At 37.0% G+C, this 19,198-nt stretch overlaps 1 long non-coding RNA gene across 1 annotated transcript; it reads left to right on the forward strand.

The window, feature by feature from the left end:
- The first annotated feature begins 7,868 nt into the window (after window positions 1–7,868).
- Window positions 7,869–9,076, forward strand: LOC141541322 (uncharacterized). Its single transcript, XR_012481746.1, has 2 exons — window positions 7,869–8,193; window positions 8,833–9,076. It is a non-coding gene; the product is annotated as an uncharacterized LOC141541322 (long non-coding RNA).
- The last annotated feature ends 10,122 nt before the right edge of the window (window positions 9,077–19,198 follow it).

Here is a 19,198-nt window from a genome sequence, read left to right on the forward strand (position 1 = left end):
TTTTCTATCACGAAGTCAATCTGCAGCTTTTTCGGTCTTTTCTGATTCTTCTTAGTGTCTGTCAAAAGTTAAGATATGTTGAAAATCAAAGGTCAGCACCCTGACACATTCAATAGATTCAAACACCTTTAATGAAGTGGACAAGCTTTATGATGTTGATGAAGGATCCTTAACTTATACAAAATCTCCTTTGACTATTCTCATGTCAGAGTTGTTTTGACATTTTTAATCTCTGAACTGTTTGTTTCTTTATGACTGATAACAAATTCAGGGTGTTTGATACATATTTCTTCTATATACTGTATTGCAGGGAGCACAGTACTGCAAACACATCAGATATCCAAAAGATATTTGTTGATTGATTAATTGGCTTGCCCAAGATCACACAGGGAGTGAACTTTAGAGGTAGAATTTCAAAACAAGTCATCTGAATCCAATCATAGGGTCACCAAATTAAAATTGGAAGTGACTTCAGAAGTTTCCTGTTCTACTTCCCCTCTTTTTACAGATAAGGAAGCTGAGGTACAAGGAGATTAAATGTCACAAAGGGAGTAAGTGTCAAAGGCTGGATTAGAGTTTATCTTGTGATTTCAGAGTCAGTGATCTTTCCCCTGAATAATACAAGTTAATAGATAATAAACCAGGTAATATATAAAGTAAATTATAGTCTGCAAAGGACTGAAGAGGATAACCCACTGGGCAAAAGTAAGATGCATGGTGGGAGTGAACAGCCTGTAACATGTTACAAATGAGGCAGTAGACAGGAGAAACCGTGTAAAGGATGTCAGTGAAGAAATGTACAACTAGGAAAAAAAATAACAACATAGGCCAGTCACATAGCAAGAATAAGGTATAAAAACTGAATGACAGACTATTAAATGTCGAGAAAAATAAGAATAAGGTGCCTTGTACATTGTGTAGCTCCACAGTGGCAGATCTACAAAAGAGGAAGGGGAAAAAAGAATTTATTAAATATCTACATTCCTGGCACTATGGTAAACTCTTTACAATTATGGTTTCATTTGATCCTTACAGCCATCTTGAGTGATAGATTGTAAAATAGTAGTGCTCTATTTTATAGTTGGGGAAACTAAGGCAGACTAATAAGTATCTGAGTCTGGTTTGAATTCAAGATCTTCTGAGTTGCGGCTGCTAGGTGGGCCTGGAGTTAGAAAGACTTATCTTCCTGAATTCAAAACTGGCCTCAGAGATTCACTAGCTGTGTTACCCTGGGCAAGTCACTTCATCCTGCTTGCCACAGTTTCCTCAACTGTAAAATGAACTGGTGAAGGAAATAGCAAACCAATTTAGTGTCTCTAACAAGAAAACTCCAAAGGGGTCACAAAGAGTTAGTTAGATGAGACTGAAAATGGATGAATATGCTTCTGATTCCAGGGTTACCACTTACATGCCCCTAAACTAATCCAGAAGGGCATGGATTGTCAGGTCATAAAAACAGTTTTCAATCTGCATTGTCAAAAGATTCCTCATCTCAATAAGATTACAGATCCATTGGAATACTGAAGTATACAATAAAACTTCCCAATTCTAGACTAGGGGCTGCTTTGCTTCTAAATTACTTTGTTCAGTTATGGTTCCCTAGGACTGGTTTGGCTCATTATGATTTCTCCAGACTTATATCTACCTGCTGGTCCAACAAGAAGGTGTTTTCCATTCCAGAATAACCCCATGTTATCTTAGAGAGAGAATTTCTTGAGCCTTAGCTCCTCTGCTTAGCTAATCTGAAAGAATTCTGGTTAGAAGGATGGATGATTGGCTCTCAACCCTTATTATTACACAATGAAACTAAATATCTTTTCCTCTCCTAATAAGAATCTTAGTGTTTAGAGCTGAATAAAGAGAATTTAGGGTTCAGTCAGCTAACCCATTCCTTTTTTGTAAAAGAGCACGCAGAAAAGAGCAGTGACATTCCCAATATGATACAGCTATTGGCATGTAGAGTTCCTATCACGAGGCCTGGCACACAATAGGTGTTTAATAAATGCTTGTTGCAGGGACAGCTAGGTGGTGCAGTGGATAGAGCACCAGCCTTGAATTCAGGAGGACCCGAGTTCAAATCTGGTCTCAGACACTTAACACTTCCTAGCTGTGTGACCCTGGGCAAGTCACTTAACCTCAGCCTCAGAAAAACAAATAAACAAATAAATAAATAAATGCTTGTTGCTTAGTTACTTGACTCCTTTATAGCATTCAGTAAATGATCCTATCACAGTTAAGAGGGAGGATTTTAAAAAGTTGTTGTGATCCACCAGGCATGTCACTAAGCATTCTGCAGATAATTGCATTTGATCCTCTCAACAAAGTAGGTGCTATTTTAATGTCCATCTTACAATTGAAGAATCTGAAAAAGATAAAAGTTCAGTGACCCGTCCAGTGTCACATAACTAGTAACTGTTTAAGGCCAGTTATAAGCTGAGGTGTTATTGTGATCCCTATCTTACAGTTAAATAAACTGAGGTAGACAAAGCCTAAGTGACTTACCCAGGATCACACAGCTATTTGAGCATGGATTTGAATTCAAGTCTTCCTGATTCCAGGTTCCATTTAGGTACTATTGAGATGTTTTTAACTGTTATTAGTGAAATCAGAATCATATGATTATCAATCAGCTAAATCCCCAGTTGGGTTGGGAAGAGGAAAGCTCTAACATTTTAGGCTCATATGTATCCTATTTATTTATCTCTATATCCCACAAGCTATGAAGACTACTTCTACTGGCGTTTCCTGATTCTCACTTAAGAACACACAAGTCACAAAGCAATTCTAACATAACATGTTATAGTTTTATTTTAGAGTAAGCAAATTTTTAAAAAAGCAGTATAGAAATCAGGAATTATAAATAGCTTTTTAAAAGATCTATCTTGGTAAACTTAAGCTGGCTTCAAGCAAGTGAAAAGAAGGGAAGAAATTAAAGCTCCTAATAAGTATTTTTGGTGGATCTCAGTTCCAATCTATCCCGACCACACCTTTCTCAGGAGGTTAAAAAGAGAAAGACTGCACGTAAGAAGAGCTCAAATCATCCCAGAAACCAAGATCATCTTTGGATTCCCATCACAAAATGTTAGCTGGCGCTTCCTTCTCTTGCTATGACCCCTTTCTGAACTGTTCATCATCAACTTGCCTCTACCACAAAACTTCCCTTTCTCCTCCCTCCTTCCATCTCTCCAATAAGGAGAAAACACAATCTCAAACTACATTTCCCAGAAGCACATATACTCAGATCTTAGAGTCTTTTCTTACTGGCAGAGAAGTTGGTATGAACACCAAATTACCTTCCCTCTACATCAAAAGTAAGGGAAAATAAGGAAAGGCAGTTAGCATAGATAAAATAATTTTAAAAATCAGAATAATTCAACTTGATACATAGGTCACTCCCAAAGTTCGCAAGAAATAACACCTATTATGAAATGTCATAAGGGTCCTGGAAAATAACCACAACAATAATAACAAAAGCTAGCATTTATATAGTACTTTTAAGGTTTACAAAATGCTTCATACATTTCATTTATTTGATCCTCACAATAATCTGGTGGGGTAAATGTTACTATTTAGAAATGAAGGAAGGAGACAGGGAGAGGTTAAAATGATTTACTGAAAATAATATAGCAGGTGTTTCCACCAGGATTCCAATGACTCCAACTCCCAAGCTCTATCTATTGCTCCACATAACCGTTGCCTGTATTGTTTGTTTTATTGAGAGAACAGAGAAAGGAAGGAAAAAGCTAGAGGAACAGATATTGGGGGATTTACCTTCTAGTCTTGGTTCTTAGTATCAAAAAGCATTTTGGTCCCAAGCATTTAAACTCTACTGTATAAAGTGTAACTCTGATGGGCTGACCATATTGTATAAATGCTAAATATATATTTGTCTAAAAGGCTATTTTATGGAGAATTCACTTAAAACAAGCACTCACATGGGAGTCAGGAGAAACAATACTAGGTCACTCTCATGGTTTTTTTGAAGAATTTTTTTATTGGGAGAAATGGAAAGACATTGGCACAGGACAGTCCATCATGACATGTCTGTATCAAAGGACATGTTGTGCTTTATGATCAGAGCAGAATTGCAATAGCTCAAAAGAAACATGAGATGCACAAATGTAGAGACATCTTCACTCCAAATGTTCATATGGACTATTTGTGCCTAAGCTGTGGTAGAACTTCCAAAACTCATATTGGTCTGATGGACACATTATATTTTGATCCCAACATAGTGATGTCTTTTTGCTCTTCTTCAAGAATGAAGGACAACAAAGGGGGAGGGGTGTACGTAAAAGGAAGGGGGTAGTATCAGAAAAAGGGGAAGGAGTGATAAAAAGAGGGAAACTACATCCCAGGAAGAGGCATAGAAAATACACCATATCTGAGGGAATTTAGAGAATCTTACTCTCATCAGAAGAGGCTCAAAGAGTAAATAATTGACATATTTGTTTTTCAGAGAATTCTCTCTCACCTCATTAAAAGGGAAAAGGAAAAGGAGAATAAGGGAAGGGACTTGGAGGGAGGGGGGAGGGATACTAAAAAAAGGGAGGGCTGTGCATCACAAAGGGGGTCTATAAATTAAATATCGGGGAAGGGGTTCAAGGGGGTCAAGGGAAAAAGCATAATCTGGGGATAATATGATGTCAGGAAATACAGAATTAGTAATTTTAACTGTAAATGTGAATGGGATGAACGATCCCATCAAACGGAGACGGATAGCAGATTGGATCAAAAAGCAGAACCCTACAATATGTTGTCTGCAGGAAACACACTTAAAGCAGGGAGATACATACAGAGTAAAGGTAAAAGGTTGGAACAGAGCCTATTATGCTTCAGGTAAAGCCAAAAAAGCAGGGATAGCTATCCTTATCTCAGATCAAGCAAAAGCAGAAGTTGATCTAGTTAAAAGAGATAAGGAAGGAAACTATATCCTGCTGAAAGGTAGCATAAATAATGAAGCCATATCAATACTAAACATATATGCACCAAGTGGTATAGCATATAACTTTCTAAAGGAAAAGTTAAGAGAATTGCAAGAAGAAATAGACAGTAAAATTATAATAGTGGGAGATCTCAACCTTGCACTCTCAGATTTAGACAAATCAAACCACAAAACAAATAAGAAAGAAATTAAGAAAGTAAATAGAACATTAGAAAAACTAGGTATGATAGACCTTTGGAGAAAACTGAATGGCAATAGAAAGGAATATACTTTCTTCTCAGCAGTTCATGGATCCTATACAAAAATTGACCATATATTAGGACATAAAGATCTCAAAATTAAATGTAGGAAGGCAGAAATAATAAATGCCTTCTTCTCAGATCACAATGCAATAAAAGCTACATTCAGTAAGAAGTTGGGGGTAAATAGACCAAAAAGTAATTGGAAACTGAATAATCTCATCTTAAAGAATGACTGGGTGAAACAGCAAATTATAGAAACAATTAATAATTTCACCCAAGATAATGACAATGATGAGACATCATACCAAAATCTGTGGGATACTGCTAAAGCGGTAATAAGGGGAAATTTTATATCTTTAGAGACTTATTTGAAGAAAATAGAGAAAGAGAAGATTAACGAATTGGGCCTGCAACTTAAAAAGCTAGAAAAAGACCAAATTAAAAACCCCCAACCAAAAATTAAACTTGAAATACAAAAATTAAAAGGAGAAATCAATAATATTGAAAGTAAAAAAAAAAACTATTGAATTAATAAATAAAACCAAGAGTTGGTTTTATGAAAAAGCCAATAAAACAGATAAAAGTTTGGTAAATCTGATCAGAAAAAAGAAAGAGGAAAATCAAATTGTTAGTCTTACAAATGAAAAGGGGATCTTTCCACCAATGAAGAGGAAATTAGAGAAATAATAAGGAGTTACTTTGGCCAACTTTATGCCAATAAATTTGATAACTTAAGTGAAATGAATGACTTCCTCCAAAAATATAGGCTTCCTAGATTAACAGAGGAGGAGATAAATTGCTTAAATAGTCCCATTTCAGAAAAAGAAATAGAACAAGCTATTAATCAACTCCCCAGGAAAAAATCCCCAGGACCAGATGTATTTACATGTGAATTCTACCAAACATGTAAAGAACAATTAGCCCCAATGCTATATAAACTATTTGAAAAAATAGGGGATGAAGAAGTCCTACCAAACTCCTTTTATGATACCTAAACCAAGTCGATTGAAAACTGAGAAAGAAAATTATAGACCAATTTCCTTAATGAATATTGATGCTAAAATCTTAAATAAGATATTAGCAAAAAGACTTCAGAAAATCATCCCCAGGATAATACATTATGATCAAGTAGGATTTATACCAAGAATGCAGGGCTGGTTTAATATTAGGAAAACTATTAATATAATTGACCATATTAATAATCAAATTAATAAAAAACCATATGATCATCTCAATAGATGCAGAAAAAGCATTTGACAAAATCCAACATCCATTCCTACTAAAAACTCTTGAGAGCATAGCAATCAATGGACTATTCCTTAGAATAATCAGGAGCATATATTTACGACTGTCAGTAAGCATAATATGCAATAGAAATAAACTGTAACCTTTCCCAGTAAGATCAGGAGTGAAACAAGGTTGCCCACTATCACCATTACTATTCAATATAGTACTAGAAACGCTAGCCTGGGCAATAAAAGCCGAGAAAGAGATTCTTTGAATTAGAGTAGGAAATGAGGAAATCAAACTATCACTCTTTGCAGATGGCATGATGGTAGAGAACCCCAAAGACTCTGCTAAAAAGCTATTAGAAATAATTCAGAATTTTAGCAAAGTGGCAGGATAAAAAATAAATTCACATAAATCCTCAGCATTTTTATATATCACCAACAAAATGCAACAGCAAGAGATACAAAGAGAAATTCCATTCCAAACAAATGTTGAGAGTATAAAGTATTTGGGAATCCATCTACCAAAGAATAGTCAGGAATTATATGAGAAAAATTACAAAACACTTGCCACAAAAATAAAGTCAGATTTAAATAATTGGAAAGACATTCAGTGCTCTTGGATAGGCCGAGCGAATATAATAAAGATGACTCCCCAAACTAATCTATTTATTTAGTACTATACCAAGCAGACTCCCAAGAAACTATTTTAATGCCCTAGAAAAAAATAACAACAAAATTCATATGGAAGAATAAAAGGTTGAGAATTGCAAGAGAACTTAATGAAAAAAAAGTCAGAGGAAGAATGAAGGACAACAACCAAATCAAGCCCAATATATCTACTTCATAGGGCTGTGGCTATTGTGATTACCATCCCACATTTCTCTCATAAACAAAGGTTCCTCTCTTTTGAATGTTAATGTTTTGCTGATGTTGTATGACCAAGAGTGATAAAATTCAAATGTCCCTAAGGAATTAAAGTTGACAATCTTCAAAGAACAATAGAAAGGTGTGGGGCAACTGTAACCCATTACAAATAACAAATTATAAAGAGAAGTAGTGTAAAGGATGCTATCAGTAATATGTATGAACAAAACAAAAAGCTATTCACATTGTATGTATTTCAGTCATTTTTAGTCATGTCTGACTCTCTGTGATCCCATTTGGAGTTTTCTTGGCAGAGATTATGGAGAGGTTTGCTACTTACTTCTCCAGCTCATTTTATAAAAGAGAAAACTAAGGCAAACAGAGTTAAGTGACTTGTTAAACATCACAAATTTGAGGCCAAATTTGAATTCACAAAGATGAGTTTTCCTGACTCTAAGACTGGCACTCAATCCACTGTCCCAGCTGATCCAGTCCGATCATATAGCAAGGGATAAATAATGGACAGCTTACATTCTCCACTGGTGGTCACCTGATGTCAAGAGATTTAGAAGAAGATCCTCTGGATGTTGGGTGTATCCCCTGTGGCAGATTTATTGAAGGATATAACAAATTGCACAAAATTGACAGGCAAGGATACGTAGAGATATGCATCATTGGAAGGAGTATATGCTTTCATAAAATCAAATCTTCATTTTGCAGAGCAGATAAAATTGTAGATTAGATGGTGATTATTGTTATTGCATAATGGAAGTCTGGTACATTCAGAGACAATATCAGCATAGGTGGTATTGCCTTCCTATGTGTAGGATGTTAAGGAAGCTACCTTCAGGAGAAACAAAATGAGATATAAAATTCCAGTCCTTCCCCCACCCCCTTAGTTTCCCATATTGTTCACTTTCTGACTCTCTCCCTTCTTATGGTGATTTCCCTAGAGGCTGAATCTCAAAGCACTTCAGCTTCTTTCAATGCCAGACAATTCATAATTCACCAGTGTAGAGGTGTGCCTGAAGTGACTTTTTTTGCGGGGGACAGAACTTGCCCCATGTAGATGCTAGACTCTTTCATTCAAGTTTCAGGAAGAGGTCTATGAAGCACTTCATAGACCTCCCACAATGGTATCCTATTCCATCTTCACTGTTTCCCCATTCTCTGGCTCAGCAGTTCAGAGTACTGCCATGCTGGTACTCTTATAACCTGAGCATATTTTTTGAAATTTAGAGTTTGTATCTCAGAGGATCTGGAAGAAAGAAGTCAAGCTTCAGGGTGTAAGGTTGAGATCTGTTTCAAGCCTACACGTATATTTTGTGCTATTTCCTCTGTTCCTCCTCTCTCCTGCAGTGATCTTTTACAACACAGAGTGCTGTCAGGGAGCTGGCTATTGTGGTCTTAGCAAATGTCTACTATTTGAAGATTAGGTCTCCATGGCATTGGAGAGAAGGAAGAAGGACTGGGGTGAGAGGTTTCATTTTGTTGCAAGCCTGTGGGTCATCTTGGTAGCATGTTAGGCAGTGGGGAAAGGAGTCCTGAGTGAATACAAGTTAGGTGTTAGTTCACAGGCTTGTTTAATCTTCTTATAGGTTCTGAATATCCTGGATCATAGAGACAACTGAAGTTGCTTTATCTTTAGTGCATAATTTCTATTTTGGATAGATTTGAGTAGTCATGGGAATTGGAGAAAATATCTAGTGTATTATCTTGGTCATGTGACTTCTACTATAGCTATTTCTTCTTTGCTTGTCTTCACTTCCTTTGGGCACTTGTTTCCTCATAGCATCTAGTGAATAATTATAAGAAACAGGAAGAGTCATTAGACTTGGAATCAAGAAGACTTGAATTTGAATTCTATCTCAGACATTTTATCTCTATGACCTTGAGTATGTCACTTAAATTCTCTGTGCCTCAGTTTCCTCATCTGCAAAATGAAGGTAATAATAGCATTACCTTACAGTGTTTTTATAAGGACCAAATAAAATAGTATATGTAAAGCTAGCATACCCTAAAAATTCTGTATAAAGGCTATTTTTTTCCATTTTAAGAAAAGGAAATCAAGGCTTATAACTTGGTGAATTGGAAAGGTCAACATGAGTTTGAAGGGTTTTCTGTGAACCTAGGTCCCCCATCTAATGTCACTGCCAGTCCAGCATTGATGCCGTGAGGTACAAAGAGTGGTCTTCTGGAACAACCTTATGGACCCATGTCAATAAAATCTTAAACAATGATTCATTCAGTTGTGATGTTATTTGTAGGCATGAATTTGGAACTGAGCTAATATTTAATCTACTCCCCTTAAAGACTTAAATAGGGAAAGAGAGACTAGGTTCTGGGAAGTCTGGGAGAAATGCTTGTACATTTGTTCTTGTTATTTCTTTGACATAAACTTTCATCAGTGTTAATTGATCAAGTAGTTAAATAGACCTGGAGCCTAGTCAGAGGCCCCTAACAATGGAAGGAACACAGCTGATGACAGTAGAAGAAAACCAATCTCAAATCTTTCAAGTAACCCTGGCATGCCAAGGGGGAAATTTCACTTATTAATCTCTCATTTCAATGATATCCAATTCTTTGTGACCCCATTTGGGGTTTTCTTGGAAAAAAATATTGGAGTGGTTTGCCATGTTCTACTACGACTCATTTTACATATAGGGAAACTGAGGCAAATAGTTTTAAGTGATGTGCTCACTAATAAATAAATTTCTGAGGCCAGATGTTCAATACTCCTAAGTGGGAGATAGAACAGGTTTAGTGTTGAGTGAGTGGGGCCAAAACACACTTATTACATCATTATTTTGCTCAACAAACAGCTTTTTACCTCTGTGCTCTGCTTTCCCTTTCTGTAAAAGGAAAGGCTTAGATTAGATGATCTCTTAGGCTCCCTCTATTTTGATATCTTATTCCCCACCTCTTTTGTTTCATGTTCGCCTTCTCCCTGTTGCTTCTCAGTACTTCCTCAAAGGGACTAGCTATTTATCTCACATTACAGGTGAGGAAACTGAGGTGTGGGGAGGACAAGGTCAAATGGCAGTTCAACAATGAATCACACCTCTATTTACTCCATTTTCAGTTAAGGCCCCTGAGCTACAAGTTATGAAGATGAGAAACAAAGAGAACTCCTCCATCATTCTGGAATCTACTTGGCTAAGAAGATGATTTTCCCTGGGAGATAGGGAGTGAATTTAATTTTTTTTACTAAGATGAATTGTGACTGGCAGATCATCAAGAACAAGAAGAGGAAGTCTAAAAAAATCAGAAATACACAATTCACATCCCCCCTCACCAATCCCCCTCAGGCTACTTGTGTCCAATCTTTTTTTCCCCTTCCTTTCTCCTTCTTTCTTTACATCAACATTCAATCATTTTCCCCCCATTCACTCTGTCTCTTTACTTTTTATCTAATGCTGCCTGTGGAAATAGGTATGAAATAAAAAGGCAACTCTGCTTACAGATGTAATCAATTGATTTGGCAGGTAGCCCATGGACACCTAGGAAGAGGAGATCCAATTTACAGAATGGACACTTTTCCCTGGCTTTTTTTTCTCCCTCCTCCACTTTTTAAAATGTTTCTTTCCTTGATCTTTTTGTTATATTATGCTTCATATTTAATAGGAATAAACTAGCCTATCTTATCCTTTTTTCTCCCTTTGTTGGTTAGAGGGAAGCGATTATGTGTCTGTTGTTCATAATAGGTTGTGCTGAATATGACAGTGGTTCAAATTTTTCCCCAATCTCCTTCCCCCATGAGATGCTTAGATTTCTTCTCTACAATGAATCTCTGAGGATGATGATCTCAGAACAGTTTAAGGATCCAAAAAGACTGCTCTATTAACCCAAGGAGTTTTCTGAGTAGGTGACTGAATGAGTGAATGAATAAATGAATGAATGAAGCAGTTTATATGAATGTGTAGCTGAATGGGGCAGTAGAAAGATAAAATGGAGTAGGCATGAAAATCTGGGTTCAAGTCCCAGCTCCACTTTACCTGTATAACCTTAACAAAAGTTATTTCATCTAGATAATACAGCCTGGAGTCAGGAAGATCTGAGTTCAAATTCTGTTCGGATACTAGCTGTGTGATCCTAAACAAGTCAATCTCTCTTTGTCTCAGTTTCCTCAACTGTAAAATGGAGGTAATAGGGAGCACCTTCCTCCTAGGATTGTTGTGAAAATCAAATAAGATATATTTGTGAAGTGCTTAGCCCAGTGCCCGACATAATAATAGGTGCTTAAGAGAGGCTTGCTACCTTCCTTTTCTCTCTTTGGATTTCAGTTTCCTCATCTGCAAAATGTGGAAGTTGGATTATAATATTTCCAGCTCTAGGAATCTATAAATAAATGAATGCACAAGCTAGGAAATACTGTTCCATGAATACTTCCCAAACAGCTGTTATAGGTTCATATTGAAATTAAGGTGGAGGGTGGAGTTATTGAATTTATACCAATGACAAAACCTTCTAAGGACATCTTGCTTTTTGTCCTGTTTCTGGATAGGGTGTCACCTAAGTCAGATCATGATGGGGGAATTTCAAAGAATGGGATAGCCCAAACTTTCAGTCACACAACTGAGTGTCTATGATAATCCTTGTATTCAGGAAATTTTCCAGCTGGAATCTCTCCAGATATCCTATCACATAAGTACTTAACTCCAAAACATCCCCTTGCCTCTTCAAGGTGCCATGTAAGTATTCTACTTAGTTACCTGTCTTTTTAATATTTTATTCTATGAGCTAGAGATAATTTATTTTGTAGAAAAATGCCAAAAACATCAGATCAAAATCATAGGAGTGAAGAGAAGCAGCAGAACATTGGACTTGGAGTCAAAAAGAACTGGATTAGAATTTCACTTCAGACACTTCTCAGTTACTCAAGATTTTTCATCTGAAAAATGAGAAAGATGGAAACAATGGCCTCTGTGCTCCTTTTCAACTCTAAATCTATGATGCTAAAATCTTACTATCACTCTTCCATGTATTGAAAAGACAAACATATTACCAAGGTTATTCACTACATGTTAGGTCATCGGCAGTCAACCTGACTTCTGTTTTGCAACTGGATTTCAATAATTGTAGAAGAGGGACTGAGACTGACAACTTTGGGCAACTCTCCCTCACTTAAATCCAATTCCCTCTCGAATCAAGGCAGCATCTTATGATGTCACTGGTACTTTTAAAGAACAAAGGACAAATAACAACAACAATACTGCTTACTGTTTAACATAGAGCCTGTTACCTAAAAGAAACTTAATAAATATTTATTCACTGGCTGACTGAACATGTTGGCAGTTTCTCTCATCTGAGGAAGGAAAGTCAAAATCAATGTGACAGGATGGAACTCCCTCCTCTCATAACTCCTAGTGACTTTGGTTGGAAATAGGATATTCTAAGCAGGTTAGAGTAAGAACTCCCAAAACAAGGAGAAGTAAGCATTATAGGATGAAGCAGTTCATACCCAGAATTCTAGAAACCCAGTTCTTCAAAGGAACTCTCTAGAACTCCATCTTATCATTTTCAAGCAAAGAGGTCTATATTAGATTAGCTTTCTAGATGGTGTCAAAGAGCTACAACTCTCCAGATGTCGTCATCATCACCATCATTATCATCATCATCATCATAGTACTGATATAGCATTTCAAGGTTTGTCTAGTACTTTATACATTATCCCTATTTTATAGATAAGGAAACTGACGCACAGAAATATTAAATGACTTACCTAGGATCAAATAGTTAATGTTTGAGGCTGGACTCAAACTCAGATCTTCCTGAGCCTAGAGTCCTGTGCTCTATCCATTGTATCACCTACCTGTCCTTATGCCTCTATACAGCATTATATTTTGCAAGGTGTTTTCCCATGTATTCTACTTTGTTCAGTCATGTTCAATTCTTTATGACCCTATAGATCATAGCTCACCAGTGTTGTTCATGGAGTTTTCTTGGCAAAGATATTGGAGTGGCTTGCCATTTCCTTCTCCAGTTCATTTTTACAGATGAGGAAACCGAGGCAAAAAGGGTTAAGTGAGTTGCCCAGGTTCACACAGCTAGTGTCTAAGGCTAGATTTGAATTCAAATCTTCCTGAGTTCAGACCCAGAGCTCTATCCACTGAGCTCTCTAATTGCCTCTTTATTCCATTCGACAGTGCTATTTCAGTACTTTATCACAGGATAGGAGCCTACCTCGGGATCTCAAAGACTATGCTGCCAGAGCATGAGCTTCTGTCAGGTTCTGCCAAGATCGAAAAGGCTTTGTATAGGGGCCCAGCTAACAGCTGGGTCTATTATTTGATGACCAGTAAGTTATGCTTGGTGAGGCTCATAACTAGAAAATTGGCCACTAGGCAATTATTATTATTTTTTGTTTGTTTTTTCACCCATGGCAACCCACAAAGGCATCAAAAGAAAGCAATTTGTGTCAGTAGAGAAAGTACTCATGGCAATAAAATCATTCCCTGTCTCTGGCTGTTCCCTTCCTAATCTTGCCCCTTTTCTTAGTATAGCAGGAGTTTTTAATCTGTTTTTGTCATGTGTCCCTTAAGTGAACCGATAAAGTCTGTGGACTCCTCAGGAGGATATTTTTAAATACATAACATACATAGGATTAAAAAGGAAGCCAATTACACTAGAATTCACTTATTGAACCTTTTCTCTTCCCTACCCACCCCCTCGCAAAAAGCTTACTGACTCTAGGTTAAGAACAATTGCTCTCCAGTATCTTCTACTCCTAAGTCATTTACTCCCTTGTCCTATCCTTGCTATAATTTACTAAGCTCTGATTCTGGATTACTCCTACCTCTACCTCTTCTATGCCTATTCTCACGCTACTGAAGCAAGATAAAGAAAGTCAAGCAGACCTAGAGACCAGGGCCTTTTCAAATTCATCTTATCTAACCCTACCCAGACCCTCACAAAGCAATTTCATTCATCCCTATTTGATTTTTTATTTTGTTGAAGCTGTTGCAAACTAGATAGATAGATAGATAGATAAATAGATAGATAGATAGATAGATAGATAGATGATAGAAAGATATATACATAGGTACATAGATATAGGGATACATAGATAGATAGATAGGCAAACAGGGAAATAGAAAGAAATATACATATATACATAAGTACATAGATATATACATAGATAGATGGCAAGATACATACATACATAAGTACATAGATATACACATACATACATAGATAAATAGACAGGCAGGCAAACAGGTAGATACATACATATATACATACATACTTCGATACATAGATAGAAAGATACATACAAACATATATAGGTACATAGATATGCAGATATATACATAGATAGACAGTTAGGCAAACAGATAGATAGATGGATAGATAGATAGATAGATAGATAGATAGATAGATAGACAGACAGACAGAAAGATAGAGATAGAAAGAGAGAGGAGATAGAGATAGAGGGTCAGAGATAATTTGTTAAACCCTGTATCAGTCATCTTGGTAAGCCCTAGGAATACAAAAAGGAAACAATAAAATGATCTTTATTCTCAAGAATTTTACAGTCTACTGGAGGGAGAAAACACATAAAGAAGAGATGGAACAGGAGAAGGGATGGCAACAAGAAGAGAAATGGGGCACCTAACCTCAATTTTCCCAAGTATCTCTTCCCTTCATCCTCAAAGCTGAGAACCACTCCTCATACTTTATGGAGAAAGTAGAAGCTATTTACCATGAGATTTCTTCCTCTTCTCTACAACCCCAAAGCTTTGGATATCATGTCCCATTCCTACATCCTTTACTTCTTTCTCTAGTCACTAAGTGCCCTTCTCAACAACATTTTTCCATGTATCCTTGATTCCCTTTTCTTCCATCTTTCCCAGCAGATTTCTCTATCAACTCCCTCCCCCAATCATCAGTCTCTCATTCATTCTTCTCCTGTATCTCCTCCTGACTTTCTGGACTTTGCCACTATCCTCAGCTGCCTTTTCACTCTGAAACCTCCCTCCACTGAGCCTCCATCTTTCTCCTATTGGTGATTTTCTCCCAAAGCCTCCATTTTAGGGAGAGATTCAGGCCTATCAGTCTTCTTTACTCTCCTGCCTTTGCCCCTGACTTTCACCTTGCCTTTGTCAGCTCACTTTTGTGTATTTTATTGTTCCATTGCAATATAAACTCCATTGGGGCAGGAATAATTTTTTTTCTTATATTTGTATCCCTGGCACACCAGCCCATAGAAGTATTTCATAAATGCATGTTGCCTTGCCTGTAAACACATACAAATTCTTTAAGTCCTTAAAATAAAACAAACAAAAAGTCTTCCATATGATCCTGCCATCCATTCACACTATCAACCCTTACTCAACCAAACTCCTCTCTGAAAAGTGGCAAACTCAAACTCCACTTTTGCCATTTTGGGTTCTCTCATTCACTTCTCTCACTTTTTGCCATCTTGCTACCAACCTAATCACTCAATTGAAGCTACTCTTTCCAAAATCATCAGTGATCACTTACCTGGCAAATCTGATGAACTTTTCTCAATTCCCATCCTTCTTAACCCCCCTGAGCCATTGGACAAAATTGACCTCTTGGTTCTCCTGGATGTTCTCTTCTCCAGGTTTACACGACACTGCTCTCTTGACCTTTCTCCTGTCTGACAATTCTTTCTCAATTTCTTTTCTTGGACCACCATCCATACCATATCTCTTAACTGTGGAATACTCTGAGGTGCTATCTCAAACATTCTTTACAGTCTCTCCCTTAATAACTTTATTAGCTTACCAAGGCTTAATTATCACCCTTGTACTGTTGATTCCAGATCTTTCTGGGCAGCTAAATTAAGCTCCTGGCCTGGAGTCAGGAAAACTTCTCTTTCTGAGTTCAAATCTAACTTCAGATATTTAACTAGTTGTGTGACCCTGGGTAAGTCACTTAACCCTGTTTGCCTCAGTTTCCTCATCTGTAAAATGAGCTGGAGAAGGAAACGTCAAACTTATTTCATTATCTTTGTAAAGAAAATCCCAAATGAGATTGCAAAGAAGTGAAGTTGAATCAAAGTTTTCTGTCTAGCCTTTCCTGGCTCTATTTCCACATCACAAAAAGCATATTGGATATTTTGAACAGAATGTCCCACAGACATCTCAAATCCACCACATCTAAAATAGAACTCATCACTTCATATCCCTCAACACATCCTCTTCTGAGTACTATTTTTCTTCTTATTTTTCAGTCATTTTCCAATCATGTTCAACTCTTTATGAAAACCCCACTTGGGGTTTTCTGGGCAAAGATATCAGAGCACTTTGTCATTTTCTTTTCCATAATTTTACAGATGAAGAAATTGAGGCAAACAGAATTAATTGACTTTTCCAGGTCACACAGCAAGTGCCCGGTGGCAGATTTGAAGTCGGAAGATGACATCTATCTGACTTCAGGACCAGTATCATAATCCCCTTAATCATCAGGTTTGTAATATTGGTATCATTCTTGTCTTCTTACCCTCACCCACCCACAAATACATATATTATTTATAAATACAAATATTGGATTTGTATTATGTAAACCAAATAATATTATTCTATATACTATGTATTATCTAAATCAAATATCCTAGCTTCTACCATGATATCACGTCTCATCTCCATTCTCTCCTCTCTACTTACCAGTCATCACTGCTCAGGCCCTCATTCTCTCTTGCCTGTACTATTGCAATAACTTCCTAATTGGTCTCCCTGCTTCATGTCTATCCCCATACTTCACACAGCTGTCAAAGTGATTTTCCTAAAGTGCAGACCTGACCATGTCACTCTGCTATTCAATAAATTCCAGTGGCTTCCTATTACTTCCAGGATCAAATATAAACTCCTCTCTTTGGCATTTAAAATCCTTCACAACCTGTTTCCAACCTACTTTTTCAGCCTCATTACACAATTTTTTTTCCCTTTAACACAGTCTACAGTCTAGCCAAACTGACCTTTTTTAGTATTTTTCATACATAGAAAGAACTCCATCCCCCATTCCTGTGCTTTTGAATTGATCACCCTCCATGCATGGATTATGTTCCCTCCTCACCATTCTCTCTGAGATTCTTTAGTGCCCTCTAAAGCACAACTTAAGGCATCACCTTCATAAAACCCATCCTCATACCCTCATAAATGTTGTTGCTACTTGTGTTAGTGAGTCATTTTCCTGTTTTGCTGACTCCTTTTGACCCCATTTCAAGTTTCTTTGGCAAAGATACTGGAGTGATTTATTCCAAATCATTTTAGATTAGGAAACTGAGGCAAACGGGGTTAAGTGACTTGCCAGAGTCATACAGCTAGAAAGTGTCTGAGGTCAAATTTGAACTCATGAAGAGGAGTCTTTCTGAATCCAGGTCTGGCACTTTATCCTCTGTGCTATTCGGTTCCTCCCATTGTCCTATATGTTTATATCTGCATACCTAGGGAATTTTAGCACAAATAAACTAACTCAGAAAAATTCTGGATATCATTAGCAAATTCTTAGAGGCTTGAGTCACTATGGCATAGTGGATAATGTACTGGGTTTGGAGTCTAGAATCTAGATTCAAATCCTGCCTCAGACAATGTGTGATTGTGGGCAAGTCATTTAAAATGCTCTGAACTTCATTTTTTCCCTTTGTAAAAATGAGGAGGATTGGACTAGATGGCATCTAAAGTCCCTTTCAGCTCTAAACCTATGATCCTGTCATCTGGGAGAGTTAACTGTCATGGCTGAGAGTCTATGTTAGGACTGAGAGAGGGCTGAGAGAATTTATTGGAGAGTTAACTGTCATGGAAAATGAGATTGCAAGAATCCATGAGAATTAGCTGTCATCTCAGAAAGTGTGAAGAGACACTTGGAGGGAACTGAGTTGAACTCTTATTCTGTGTAGAAGACACCATGAGATAACTGAATTGTTGGACTGGGCTGTGGAGGAGTGAGCAGGTAACCCTATTGTTTACTATGGGTTGTAACCTTTCTCACAACTACTGTAATTATTGGAAAAAATATTTTTTCCTTGAGCAACATTTTTGTTTATATATTTGTTTAAGCGTAGGAAACTATAATTTGAGATCAAAAGGAAAGAGAAAGTTTTTGGCAAAAGAGATTTTTTTTTGTTTAAATCAGTGTGGGAATGCATGAAGAAATATTAGGACACACCCCTTGATGGTTTTCAAACCTTCATGAGAGAATTAATAAGGTAACAAGTCAAATAGCTGGATGAGTGGTAGGAGTTTGGTGTGTTTGTCTCTGATAAGACCCTATTAGTTTGTACCTGGGATTTGTGAATTCATTTGAAAAAGGCAGAGCTGATAACTTTATGTTAATATAATTGGCTTTGTTTTTAATTCTATGTTTTTTATATTATGGCTTTAAAAGCAACATAGTTGGAAGGAGTCCGTAGATATCACCAGATTTCCAAAGGGGTACACAACACAGAAAAGGTTAAAAATTCCTACACTAGGAATTTTGTTCTCATCTAGCAACTCTCCCCACCAACTCCTATAGCCTCTTTCATGGGACTGCTGCAAACTGGATTAACAAGAAGCCTACCTTCATATAGGATAAAGCAGAAAGCTTGACTCTATACCTATGTATATAAATGTCAACACGTCTGGCTAGATCATAAATCCTTTTATAGTAGGGACTTTTTAAATTTTGCTTATGCATCCCTAGGCCATGGTACGTACTAGTCACTTAATAAATGCCTATTGATTAATTGATGTAGACCTGAATATTCACATTAGCTAATTTGTCCCTCAGCAACTTCTATTGTGTAGATAAGGGAATATCATTATTGTCATTTCTCAGATCAGAAAATTGAGGCTGTGATTTATCCATATCCTGAATTTCACATGATTGATGTTTTCTTCTGTCCCTGAGACCTGCCCTTCTGATTAGCTTCTTCCAGACTATCATGTTAAGGAAAAGATCCAAGGCAT

The sequence above is a fragment of the Sminthopsis crassicaudata genome, chromosome 4 (assembly GCF_048593235.1).
Source record: "Sminthopsis crassicaudata isolate SCR6 chromosome 4, ASM4859323v1, whole genome shotgun sequence".
In the NCBI taxonomy this organism is placed as follows: domain Eukaryota; kingdom Metazoa; phylum Chordata; class Mammalia; order Dasyuromorphia; family Dasyuridae; genus Sminthopsis; species Sminthopsis crassicaudata.